Genomic DNA, 12,249 nt, shown 5'->3' on the forward strand with positions numbered 1-12,249 from the left:
TTCCATTATCTTTCCATTCCGTTTTCCATGAAATTTTTTGGAAGCCCCTTCCTAGATCTCAGGTGAAAATGCAAATTCTCAGGAGGGTAGAACTGGAACGAACCTGTTCCAAGTCCTGCTTCCTTCCTAGGTAATGGCCTCATGTCAGGTGTGGCGGCCCATCAAGGCTTTATCTCCAGGTCTTCAAGAATCAGGTCTGTCTCTCACTGCTGCTGCCCCCAGGTCCCCTGCCTGACTGGAAGCGAGTGAAGACAATGGGCAAGGGCAGCCGGAAGTTGAAGGGCAGGTCCTCTCCTCTTTGACTCCCCAGTTCAAGGACAGGGTGGCTTGTAGGTGAGCGGCTCCCACCATACTCCTCTGATCAGAGATATGAGGTATCTATTGTGTGCCAGGTCAGGGAGGGCTCACAGAGGGGAACCTTGGTATGTGGCTCATTTGTTACTTATGATGAAATTATCTCCTTTCATCTGATATAAAATCTGCTTATGTTGCCAGATCAACTTTGCCCCGTGCCATTTCCATCCGAGTGGCAGCAGTGACTTCCAACGGAGCACAGCATCATACGTCACGGAGGAAACTGCCAGCAGGCCCCGGGAGGCAGCAACCCATTGGTCTGAAGGCGAAATCCATTCTTTGACCCTTAAGAGAAACAACTTGGAACAAAGCAATCTCTAAATTGAGGGGACCAGTAGGGTAATTCTTAGCGTTAGGGAGCCACCTTGTGGCCAAGGGTCAAAAGTGAGGTCTTTCTAAACTTCCAACTGCCTCACTCTGATCCAACCCTCTGCTGACAATCTGCATTTCCACCCCAGATCTATGGAATCACAAATTATAGTTGCACAAGATCACCAGGTGATTCTTATATTCTTATCATATATTATATATACACAGGTGAATTTGAAATAAAGCCCAGTTCACTCAGTAGGGTTTCCACTTTGAATCTTTCTGGTGTGGCCTATGAAGGATGTTGTGAGTCTCAAAGGGCGGAGTCTAAAGTCCCAGTTGTCTACGCCACATGTACTGGGTCACCAAGGGCTGGACAGAAATGAGTCAAAATTCTCCAGTTAGGAGCACAGTACCCCTGTCGGTTGATTTGAGGTGGGCTTAGCACAATGTTACATGGCAGCAACTGAACGGTCTTTTTCCTCTTCCCACATCTGAAGGAACGGAGGTGAGGTCTCCTCTGTTGCGTGGTTTTTAAGATGTACATGTCAATGGATGGTATGCCGTCTGGGGTGCCAGGCAGGCTCTCCACCTCATTGGCTGTTTGGCCCATTTTTTAATTGAGTTATTTGGTTTTTTTCTTATGATGTATCTTCTATTATTCTATAGATTTCAGAGAGCAGTTCCTAGTTCATTGCCATTGCTAAAGGACTTTCCCAGTCCACAGGCTCTCCTTTCACTCTTTTGATGAAGTCTTTTGATGCACGTAAATGTCATATATTTAGTTGGTCCCAGTCATCTATTTTATCGTCTACTATGCATGCTTCCTTTGTTATATTAGGCAGCATTGGGTGTATGCCCGGTAAGAGGGCCCTTGAAGTCTGTCCCTATCTCTCATCGATGATCTGCGATTTACATTTATTTCTTTGATCCATCTTGAGTTCATTTTAGTACATGGAGTCAGGTGTGGGTCCTTTTTCATTCTTCTACAGATGGAAATCCAATTTTGCTCACACCATCGCTGAAGAAACTCTCATTCCATGTTTTGTTTGTTTGTTTGTTTGCTTGCTTGTTTTTCCCTTTGTGGAAGACTAGTTGTAAGTGAATGATCGATTTCTGGGGTTTTTATTTTGTTCCATTTGTCGATGTTCTTTATCACCGTTGCAGCCCCAGGCTGTTTTGACTATTGTGGCTGTGTCATGAGTTTTGAGATCAGGAAGTGAGAAGCATCCCATTCTGTTCTTCTGAAGAAATTCTTTGCTTGCGTTGAATCTCTTCCCTCTGAAGTTAGGTTTTAGTTTTTCCATTTCTTTGAAGAGTGAGCTGATCTGGATAGGAACCGTGTTGCATTTTTAGATTACTTGGCTTCCTATCAATAAACATTGAATATTCTTCCATTTATGTAGGTCTCTCGGTTTCTTCAGTAGTGTTCTGTAGTTTTCTCTGTACAGGTCTTTCGTTTCTGTAGTTAGGTTTATTTCTAAGTATTCATCTTTTGTGTGACTACTGTAAATGGTATGGTGTCCTTGTTATCTTTTTCAGAGCTCTCTCTCTCTCTGTTAATATAAAAGAATCTGATTGATTTCTGCTTCTTGACCTTATAGCCTGCCCTGCTGCCAAATCTTGTGATCGTTTCTAACAATCTTTATGTTGAATCTTTGAAGTTTTCTACATATAAAATCATATAATCTGCAAATAGGGAGCGTTTCACTTCTTCTTGGCCCATTTGGATTCCTTTTATTTCATTTCATTGCCTAATGGGACTGGTAAAGTTTCCATCACAATGTTGAGTAAGAGTGGTGATAGGGGCATTCTAGTCTGGTTCCCATTCACAGGGAAATACTTTCCATTTTTTTTCCCACTGAGCGAGATGTTGGCCTTTGGTTCTTTTTAATATAGCCTTTATTATATGTCTAAGGTCCCTTCTATCCCTCTTTTTTTTTTTACGAATGAGGCGATTTATTAACCCAGCATCATTCGTTCTAATGTTTCTTGTTGGCAGCTGCCACCTGTCCGGCGATTCTGTCCAGATCTCTCTGTCCCTGAGGTGTCAGTTTGCGGCCGCCGTCTTGGTCCTTCTCCACCATCTTGAGCCCCTCCAGGGCTTGCAGGACCTGGCGGGCCACGCTCTTGGAGCCCCGGCTGAAGTGGCTGGGCATGACACCATTCCTCTGCCGTCCCCCATAGATCTTGGTCATGGAGCCGACCCCAGCGCCACCCCGAAGGTACAGGTGCCATGCTGTAGAGGCAGCTCGCGTGTAGAACCAGTTCCCGTCATGGGGAGCAAGCTCTTTATGCTTGGCCAACTTGACTGTGTCTACCCATTCAAGGACTTTCAGCTTTCCGGACTTTTTGAGGAAGGCTGCCAGAGCCCTGACGAACTCCTGCTGGTTCACGTCTTTTACAGTAACTCCAGGCATCGTGTGGCCTCCGCGCTGCCGGCCAGGGGAAAGGCCCCTTCTGTCCCACTTTTGTGGGTATTTTTTTATCAGGAATAGGTGTTAAATATTATCAAATGGGTCAACTGATACAAGCATGTAGTTTTTTTATGTGTTGTTGACGTGGTGAATTACACTGATTGTTTCTCTAATGTTGAACCATCCTTGTGGACCTGGTATGAATCTCACTTGATCGTGGTATATTATTTTTTGGATATATTGTTGGATTCCCTTAGTCAAGATTTTGTGAGAATTTTGTGGCTTTGTTCATAAAGGATCTTGATCTATAGTGTTCTCTCCTTGTGGTGTGTTTGCCTGGATTTGGTATTAGGAGGATGCTCCCTTCATAAAGTTAGTTCAGGAGTCTGCTGTTCTTTGCTATGTTCTAGAATCATCTGTGTCAAATTGGTGGTAACTCCTCAATGAATAGTTGGTAGAGTTCCCCTGTGAAGCCATCTAATCCTGAATTTTTCTGGGTTGGAAATTATCTAATGACCCATTCTGTTTCTTCTTTTGTTACGGGTCTGTTGAAGTCTTCTACATCAGCCTGTGTTTACTTTGGGTAGGTGGTGTGTTTATAGAAATTTGTCCATTTCATTAGGTTTTCAAGCTTGCTAGAAAACAGTCTTTCATTGTAGTATATTATTCTGTTTATTTCATTTGATTCTGTCTAATGTCACTCTTTTCATCTCTAATTCTAGATATTTGCATTTCTCTTTCTTTTCCTTTATTAAGTGGGCCAATTTTGTTCATCCTTTCAAAGAACCAACTTGTCTTGTTTATTGTTTCTCATTGTTTTCTACCTAATTTATTTCCACTCTCATCTTCACCATTTCCTTTCTCCTGTTGGTTGAAGGTTTATGTGGTGGCTCTTGTTCTAGTTGCTGAAGACGCTGCTCGAGGCATCGATTTTGGCTTTCTCCTCTTTTTCAGCATGTGCGCGGATTGCTATAATTGCCGTGGTTGCTGTGTGCTAACGTTTTGGTATGTTGTGTTCTTGTTTTCATTTGTTTCAATGTCATCCTTATTTGATGGATCACCCCATTGTTTTTAGATGGTATGTTGTTCAGTGTCCATTCGGTTTATTTTTTTTTTTGCCCTGGTTCTTTCTATCGTTGATTTCTAGTTTTATAACATTATGGTCTGAGGAAATGGGCTGTTGAGCCTCGTGCTTTTTAATTTATTAAGGCTTGCTTTGTGGCCTGCCATGTGATGTATTCTAGAGAATGTGCCACGTGTCCTGGAGAAGGATGTGCTGCTGTTGGGTGGAGTGCTCTGTAGGTCTAGGATGTCGGGTAGTTGATTGTATTGTTTAGTTCTGTGTCTTTATTGGCCTTCTTTCTTGATGACCTATCTTTCTTTGAAAGTAGTGTCTTGAAGTCTCTTAATCCCAACCTCCTGCAAACTTTTCGGAACTGCCATGTCTGGGTGAATATTTACAGGAGCAGATGGTCTCATCCTTCTCCTTTGGGCAGCTGGTGGGTTTGAACCGATGACCTTTCAATTATCCATCCCAAGCTTAACACACTGTGTCACCAGGGATCCTTTTTGAAGATAGAGCCAATACGTTTTCCTGACAGGAAAACATACTCTTAGGATGTATCTCATTAAGCTTGTCTTTTGCTCCCACACAATTTGCATAATTCTTTGTTTTAGTACAAATATTCCACCTTCTTTTATAAAAATGTGCTTCAGTTTGAACAAGTAGCTTTGAATGTCACAGACAATACATTTAAACACCAGCATCTACAGTGAAGGTAGCTGCTGTACTTAAGGTAATCAGGGATCATTCTTCATAATAGGAACAGGGCTTGCTTATGGATTTACTGTTCATGTTCTCTCTGCTGTACAAACTAGCAACAATTATATATAATTCACACACACATGTTCGTCATTCACCATCCAGGCTTTTGGCAACCTCAGCCACCTGGAAGAGAGGTATGAATTCCCAAACTATCTTCCGGCGGTTAAGTGATATGGCTAAAATTGAGGTTAGTATAAAAATAGGCTTAATTCTGTGGCTTCCTCTGGCAACCGTCCATTCTTTCTGACTTAATCCAATCCAATAAATGATTGTTGAGTGCCTACTGTATACCAGGCACATTGAGCTGCTTCGATAAGGAGTGTGGAAAGTGTGGAAAGAAGGTGGATTACAGCCACAGGGAAGGAGGGATGCAGACAAGTTGTTGAGCAAGAAGGCAGGAACACCTCAGAGGCTTTCAAATAGCTCTAAAAATCAAAACCAACAACCTCACTGCCATCCAAGTAACTCTGACTCATAGTGACCCTACAGGACTGTATAGAACTGCCCCTGTGGGTTTCCGAGTCGAAAGCTTGATGGGAGTAGAAAGCCTCGTTTTTCTCTTGTGAAGCAGCTGACAGTTCTGAACCCAATGTATAACCTACTAATTAGCACCAAATAATTAAATGGCCCTGAATTGGGTATTCACCAAGACAGTGCTTAAGTTTTCATAAAAATGAGTCTAAGGAAAAAAATCAAGGTATTTACTAGCATAATTTCCTATGACATGGAATAATAGTACATGAAACTTTAAAATGTTTACTCAAAACAACATTTGACTTAAAGGGATTCACTTAAAGGGTTGGTTTTCAGTCATTTCAGTGATCACTTAAATCCAGACTCATTTCCCTAAGAATTAGCAGGCTGGGCCGTGAAATGTGCTCACCCATCACTGTCATCAAGTCGACTGAAACCATAGCAACCCCACATGGGGTTTCTGAGTCTGTCAATATTTACAGGAGCAGACCAAAATTAAAACAAAATGGGTTCACTGCCATCTATTCCATTCTAACTGCTGTTGTTAGGACCATTGAGTCAGTTCCAACTCACAGCGACCCTGGGAACAACAGAACGGACCTCCACCCACTCCTGCACCATCCTCACGATTGTCTTCACACCGCCCACTCCTACACCGTCCTCACGATTGTCCTCACTCCACCCACTCCTACACCGTCCTCACGATTGTCCTCACTCCACCCACTCCTACACCATCCTCACGATTGTCCTCACCCCGCCCACTCCTGCTCCATCCTCACGATTGTCCTCACACCACCCACTCCTACACCATCCTCACGATTGTCCTCACACCGCCCACTCCTGCTCCATCCTCACGATTGTCCTCACACCGCCCACTCCTGCTCCATCCTCACGATTGTCCTCACACCGCCCACTCCTACACCGTCCTCACGATTGTCCTCACTCCACCCACTCCTACACCATCCTCACGATTGTCTTCACACCGCCCACTCCTACACCGTCCTCACGATTGTCCTCACACCACCCACTCCTGCTCCATCCTCACGATTGTCCTCACACCACCCACTCCTACACCATCCTCACGATTGTCCTCACACCACCCACTCCTACACCATCCTCACGATTGTCCTCACTCCGCCCACTCCTACACCGTCCTCACGATTGTCCTCACACCACCCACTCCTACACCATCCTCACGATTGTCCTCACTCCGCCCACTCCTACACCATCCTCACGATTGTCCTCACACCACCCACTCCTGCTCCATCCTCACGATTGTCCTCACACCACCCACTCCTACACCATCCTCACGATTGTCCTCACACCACCCACTCCTACACCATCCTCACGATTGTCCTCACTCCGCCCACTCCTACACCATCCTCACGATTGTCCTCACACCACCCACTCCTGCTCCATCCTCACGATTGTCCTCACACCACCCACTCCTACACCATCCTCACGATTGTCCTCACACCACCCACTCCTACACCATCCTCACGATTGTCCTCACTCCGCCCACTCCTACACCGTCCTCACGATTGTCCTCACTCCACCCACTCCTACACCGTCCTCACGATTGTTCTTATGTTGGAACCCATTGTTGGAGCCACGGTGTGAGTCCCTCTCGTCAAGGCCCTTCCTCTTCCTCGCTGTTGCTTTACTTTGCCAAGCATGTCCAAAGGATGTGTGACAAAGTCTCACCATCCTTACCTCTAAAGAGCATTCTCGCTGTACTTTGTCCAGACAGATCTGTGTGTTCTTTGGCAGTCGTCCATGGCACTTTGAATCTTCTTCACCAACACCACAGTTCTAAGGCATCAATTTTTCTTCAGTCTTCCTTATTCAATGCCCAACTTTCACAAGCCTACAAAGCTTGCATCAGGGTGTACCTCAGTCCTCGAATTAACCTCCTTGCTTTTCAACACTTTAAAGCGGTCTTGTGCAGCACATTTACCCAATGAAATGCATTGTTTGATCTCTTGACTGCTGCTTCCATAAGCAATGATTCTGGATCCTGGTGAGATGAAATCCTTTCTCTAATGACCGTGATGTTGCCTACTGGTCCAGGTGTGAGGATGTGGGTTTTCTTTGCATTGAGTTGTGATCCACACTGAAGGCTGCAGCCCTTGTTCTTCATCACTGCAATCCTTGTAAGTCCTCCTCGCTTGTCAGCAAGCAAGGTTCTGTCATCTATACAGCAAAGGTCGGTAGTAAGCTTTCCTCCAATCCTGGTGTCCCATTCTTTTCCATACACCCCAGCTTCTCCGACTTTTTGCTCAGTATACAGACCAATAACTACACTTAGGGGCTACATCCCTGATGCACACCTTCCCTGGGTTGAAACCATGCAATACGCCCTTGTTCTGTTTGCACAACATGTACAAGTTCTGCATGGGCACAATAAAGTGTTCTGGAATTTCAATTCTTCTCAATACTTTCTGATGCAAGGTGACCCCAGAGGACAAATTTGAACGGCCTCTTGGGTTTTCAAGTCTGTAAATCTTCATGGGAGCAAAAAGCCTCATCTTTCTCCCACTGAGCAGCTGGTGGTTTCAAACTGCATTTACAGTCCTGTGTAACCCACCATGCCACTAGGAATCCTTGTGAAGGAAGAATTTGACACGGGACTTCTGATTGTCCAAACAGACACTTGTCTTGGGTTCTGTGCACATGAATGGTGACCCTGGAGATGGGATTGAGAATAGAAGGGAATACTCATTCACTTTATTATTAGCTACTGCTTATTCTGCCTGGATGCGAGTCGTGGTGGCAAAAGTGTGGCCTGCTAATAGAAGGGTGGGTGGTTCAAACCCACCAGCCACTCCTCTGGGGAAGCTTGGAGATGCCGGCTCCCATAAAGATCTACAATCTTGGAACCTTGGTGTTACTGGCTGGGAACTTGAGGTCTCAGGGTACCCCTCTCTCAGTTCTTGTCCCGCTCCAACTATTTGGATGAGGGACAGAGATAATGTTTCTGGAACGAGTGAGGTCATAAGAGAGGTGCTTCAGCAGGGACCATGCCAGCTAGTCTGCGGGCACCCACAGGGTGGAAAATTAAGATTTTAAACTGCTTGTGGTGGACCTTCTGTTATTACTTGGCATTTTGTAGCATACCCCTGCTTCATAGGTGATGGGCATGCACCCCATAATTCATACTGTACCTTTGATGCCAGGCCCCAAACCCAGAGTCCATTCAATCATTGTGGGCAGGCGTGATCCTGTTTTTCCACCTGCACCCTTTCACTGTCTGCTGCTTCTCGAAAATTATTGATAAGGAAATATGTCTTCTCTGCCCTCCCTCTTCCGTTGTGCTGGGAGGCTCTTGATAAGAAAAATGTGCTAGAAATTCCTCCTATTGTCCTTCTTTGCTCTTGTCCCAATCTGTCTCCCTAGCGTGACGGTGCTGTTCCACACTTCCACTGCGAGGAGGAAGCGAATCGATGGCAGGGGGTGCTCTGTACGTCTGCCTTTTTATCTTTTTATTAGGAGATTTTAAAAAGTGTTGATTTTGTTTTATCATAGTGAATGAGCGGGGGAGTGCGGAGTGGAGACCCAAAGCCCATTTGTAGGCCACTGGACATCCCCTTATAGAAGGGTCTTGGGGAGGAGATGAGACAGTCAGGGTGCAATGTAGTAATGATGAAAAATACAACTTTCCTCTAGTTCCTAAATGCTTCCTTCCCCACCTCCCACTGTCATGATCTGAATCCTACCTTGCAAGTCTGACTAGACCAGAGGATGTACACTGGTGCAGATGGGAACTGGAAACACAGGGAATCCAGGGCAGATGATCCTCTCAGAACCACTGGTGTGAGTGATGATACTGGGAGGGGATAGAGAGGGTGGGTTGGAAAGGGGGAACAGAATTTAAGGATCTACATGTGACCTCCTCCCTGGGGGATGGACAACAGAAAAGTGAGCGAAGGGAGACGTGGGACAGAGCAAGATATGCACAATAATTTGTAAATTATCAAGGGCTCATGAGGGAGGAGGGAGTGGGGAGGGAGGGGGAAAAATGAGGACCTGATGCCAGGGGCTTGGGTGAAGAGCAAATGTTTCGAGAATGATGAGGGCAACGAATGTACAAAAGTGCTTTACACAATTGATGTATGTATGGATTGTGATAGGAGTTGTATGAGCCCCTAAAAAATGATTTTTTAAAAGTGTTGATTTTGTGGTTGTCAACATACACAGAGCAAACCACCACCAGCTCACCCGTTTCTGCATTCACACTTCATCGGCGAGGGGTCAACTATCCGCGATGCTTTCCGAGCTGTTCCTCCAGCCATAGCATGAGCCCGCTGTCTCCTAGGCTTTCCACCTAATCTTTTGAATTGCTCTTGTCAATTTGGTCTCATAGATAGTTCTCAAAAGAGCACAGTGCTAAGGCAGATTTATTTTTTAACTAATTCAGTAGAGCTATTGTTTGCTTTTAAGAAGACATCAGGGAATATTTTGGTTTGTGGATTAAGGGTTATAGCAGGGAAATAGTTTTCAAGGCTCATCTAGTTTAATTATGTAATTTTGAAATTAGATACACCAATATGACAATTAAAGTTCAAGTGGGATGAAGCAAAATAATGGCATCTAAGGAAAACGTCCTATTTTGTGCATCAAAGCATTTGTTTACAAAGACAACCCATGGGCCAGCAGTTTGAACTCATCAACTACGGGGGGGGGGGGGGGGGGGGGGGGAGGGGAGATGAGGCAGTCTGCTCCCAATAGATTTACAGCCTCAGAAACCCACAGGGGCTATGAGTTACAATCAGCTCGGGTGGCAGGGGAGTGTGTGTGTGTGTGTGTGTGTGTGTGTGTGTGTGTGTGTGTGTGTGTTGGAAATGTGGACAGGAGGTGTTTGGAGTATGTCTTCAGAGAAATCAAGGAGAAGTGTGGTAATTGACAGGTGATGGCTCCTGGCTTCGCCTCGCCCGTTTGTTCTCAGCTCTCGGACTGTCCTATGATCCTGGCTATAGGACTGCACCCAGTTCCTTCTCCTTCGGCAGCGGCTCCTTCCACACTCTACCAGAAGAGGGCACCCGAGAGAGCTGGCAAGGCCCAGGGAGGAACAAGGTGTTCCTGTGTCTGCTACCCTGTCCTGTCCTGCCGCCGGCAGTTCATTCTACGAGGAGCTCCAGAAACTCCTGACTCACGGTGACCTCACAGGGCAGAGTGAACTTGACAGTCGGCCAGTGGGTGTCAGACTGTAAGCTCTACAGGAAGAGAAGGCGTCATCTTCGCCTGGCCCCCCAGCTGGTGGTTTGGGGGTCTTGCGATGACCAGCCCACAGGGAAACTCACTAGCCACCAGGGCTCCTGTCAGTGAGAGCAGGTGATTCCAGGCCCCCTCTAATCTCACCACCCCCGGGGACCAGCACCTTCTCCTCCGATTGCTGCCCTTCCAACCAGCTTCTAAAAGGTAACACCTCCCCCGGCTTCTCTTCGTTCTCAAGGTCCCAGAGGTTGGTTCCAGGTTGCTACTCTATGTGACCTTCCCGGTCTCTTTCTCTCCTGTTTCTTTTGGTCTTTTGGGGTCTTTCAATACTTCGTCAAGCATTTTTCCTATTAAATCACCGGATAAAATAATTATGTTTCTGGCTTCTGACTGGACCCTGACTGATGGGGTGGAGCCACGCCCGCCTTTGACTCAAGCCGAGTAAAGAGGGGTTTCAACCAGAGCCCGTGGAAAGCAGGCCACGTGTCCTCGTGGACAGAGGACCTCTCAACGGCCTCAGGCAAGCCGGTGAGCTGCTTGGGAGCAAGAGTTGCTCTGTCACTGGGCTGGGCCTGCATCCCAGTTTCTCAGGCCAGGGGGAGTGTGGCTGCCATGAAACGTATTCGAGAAAGAGGACCAGAGAAGCAAAAAAGCACGCGTGGTCAGAGTGGGGGTCCTCTGATCGAGACCATCATCGGCAGAGGTGGACCTAGCGCATGGCAGGATGGCAGTGCCCTTTCCACGGGTGCCACTGAGCCGTTCCTAGTAACCACTGCATTTACGTGGCCAGTAGAAGAGCTCATTCGGTGACTTCAAGCCAATCCTTTGGTATTTGAGAATCTGTACAGGTCAAAGCAGACTGGGAGATTTTGCTCTGCTGAGTGTAGAAATTCGAGGGGGACGTGGGTGGTGGGGGGAAGGAGGAAGGTGGTTAAATTTTGAGCACATTGTCCATGAAAGCAAGAAAGGGGCAGGTATAATTTTCATGTAGTGCTGCAACGCGGTCAGTGAAAGATGAATGCACTTGACCTGTAATTGTGAGCGAATATTATGGTGAAGTTATCTAAAGGATGGTGTCAGATGTTTGGACAGGGGGGTGAATCCAACAATTGCCATAGGGGTTATTTCTTATAGGTGACGTTGCTGCCAATAGCGCCGCCTGGAGGGGCCGTGGGGCCTCAGACAAAAGTGGAGGTTGAAGCCGATTCTCAGGCCCTCTGGAGGGAGCCTAGAACCCACCGTAATTCCAGGACGAAGGAAGCCAAGAGGAACCAGCAAGGACAGGGTTCTTATAGAGCAGTGGTTCTCAACCTTCCTAATGCCGCGACCCCTAAGACAGTTCCTCATGGAGTGGTGACCCCCAACCATAGCATGACGTTCGTTGCTACTTCATCACTGTAATTTTGAATAGTCATGTAAATATCTGATAGGCAGGATTTATTTTCATTGTTACAAATTGAACATAATTAAACATAATTAAAGCAGAGTGATTAATCACACAATATGTAATTAGATATTGTGAAATATTTCTGTATTTTCTGATGGTCTTAGGCGACCCCTGTGAAAGGGTCCTTCGACTCCCAAAGGGGTTGAGACCCACAGGTTGAAAACCTCTATTATAGAGAGTCCCATGGGAGATTTAAACCAAGCCCTGAG

General features: G+C 46.1%; 1 pseudogene; it reads right to left on the reverse strand.

Annotated features, from left to right (window-relative positions):
- Positions 1-2,645: 2,645 nt before the first annotated feature.
- On the reverse strand, positions 2,646-3,083 carry LOC142430829 (small ribosomal subunit protein eS19 pseudogene; annotated as a pseudogene).
- Positions 3,084-12,249: the final 9,166 nt, after the last annotated feature.

The sequence above is a fragment of the Tenrec ecaudatus genome, chromosome 17, assembly GCF_050624435.1.
Source record: "Tenrec ecaudatus isolate mTenEca1 chromosome 17, mTenEca1.hap1, whole genome shotgun sequence".
Lineage (NCBI taxonomy): Eukaryota > Metazoa > Chordata > Mammalia > Afrosoricida > Tenrecidae > Tenrec > Tenrec ecaudatus.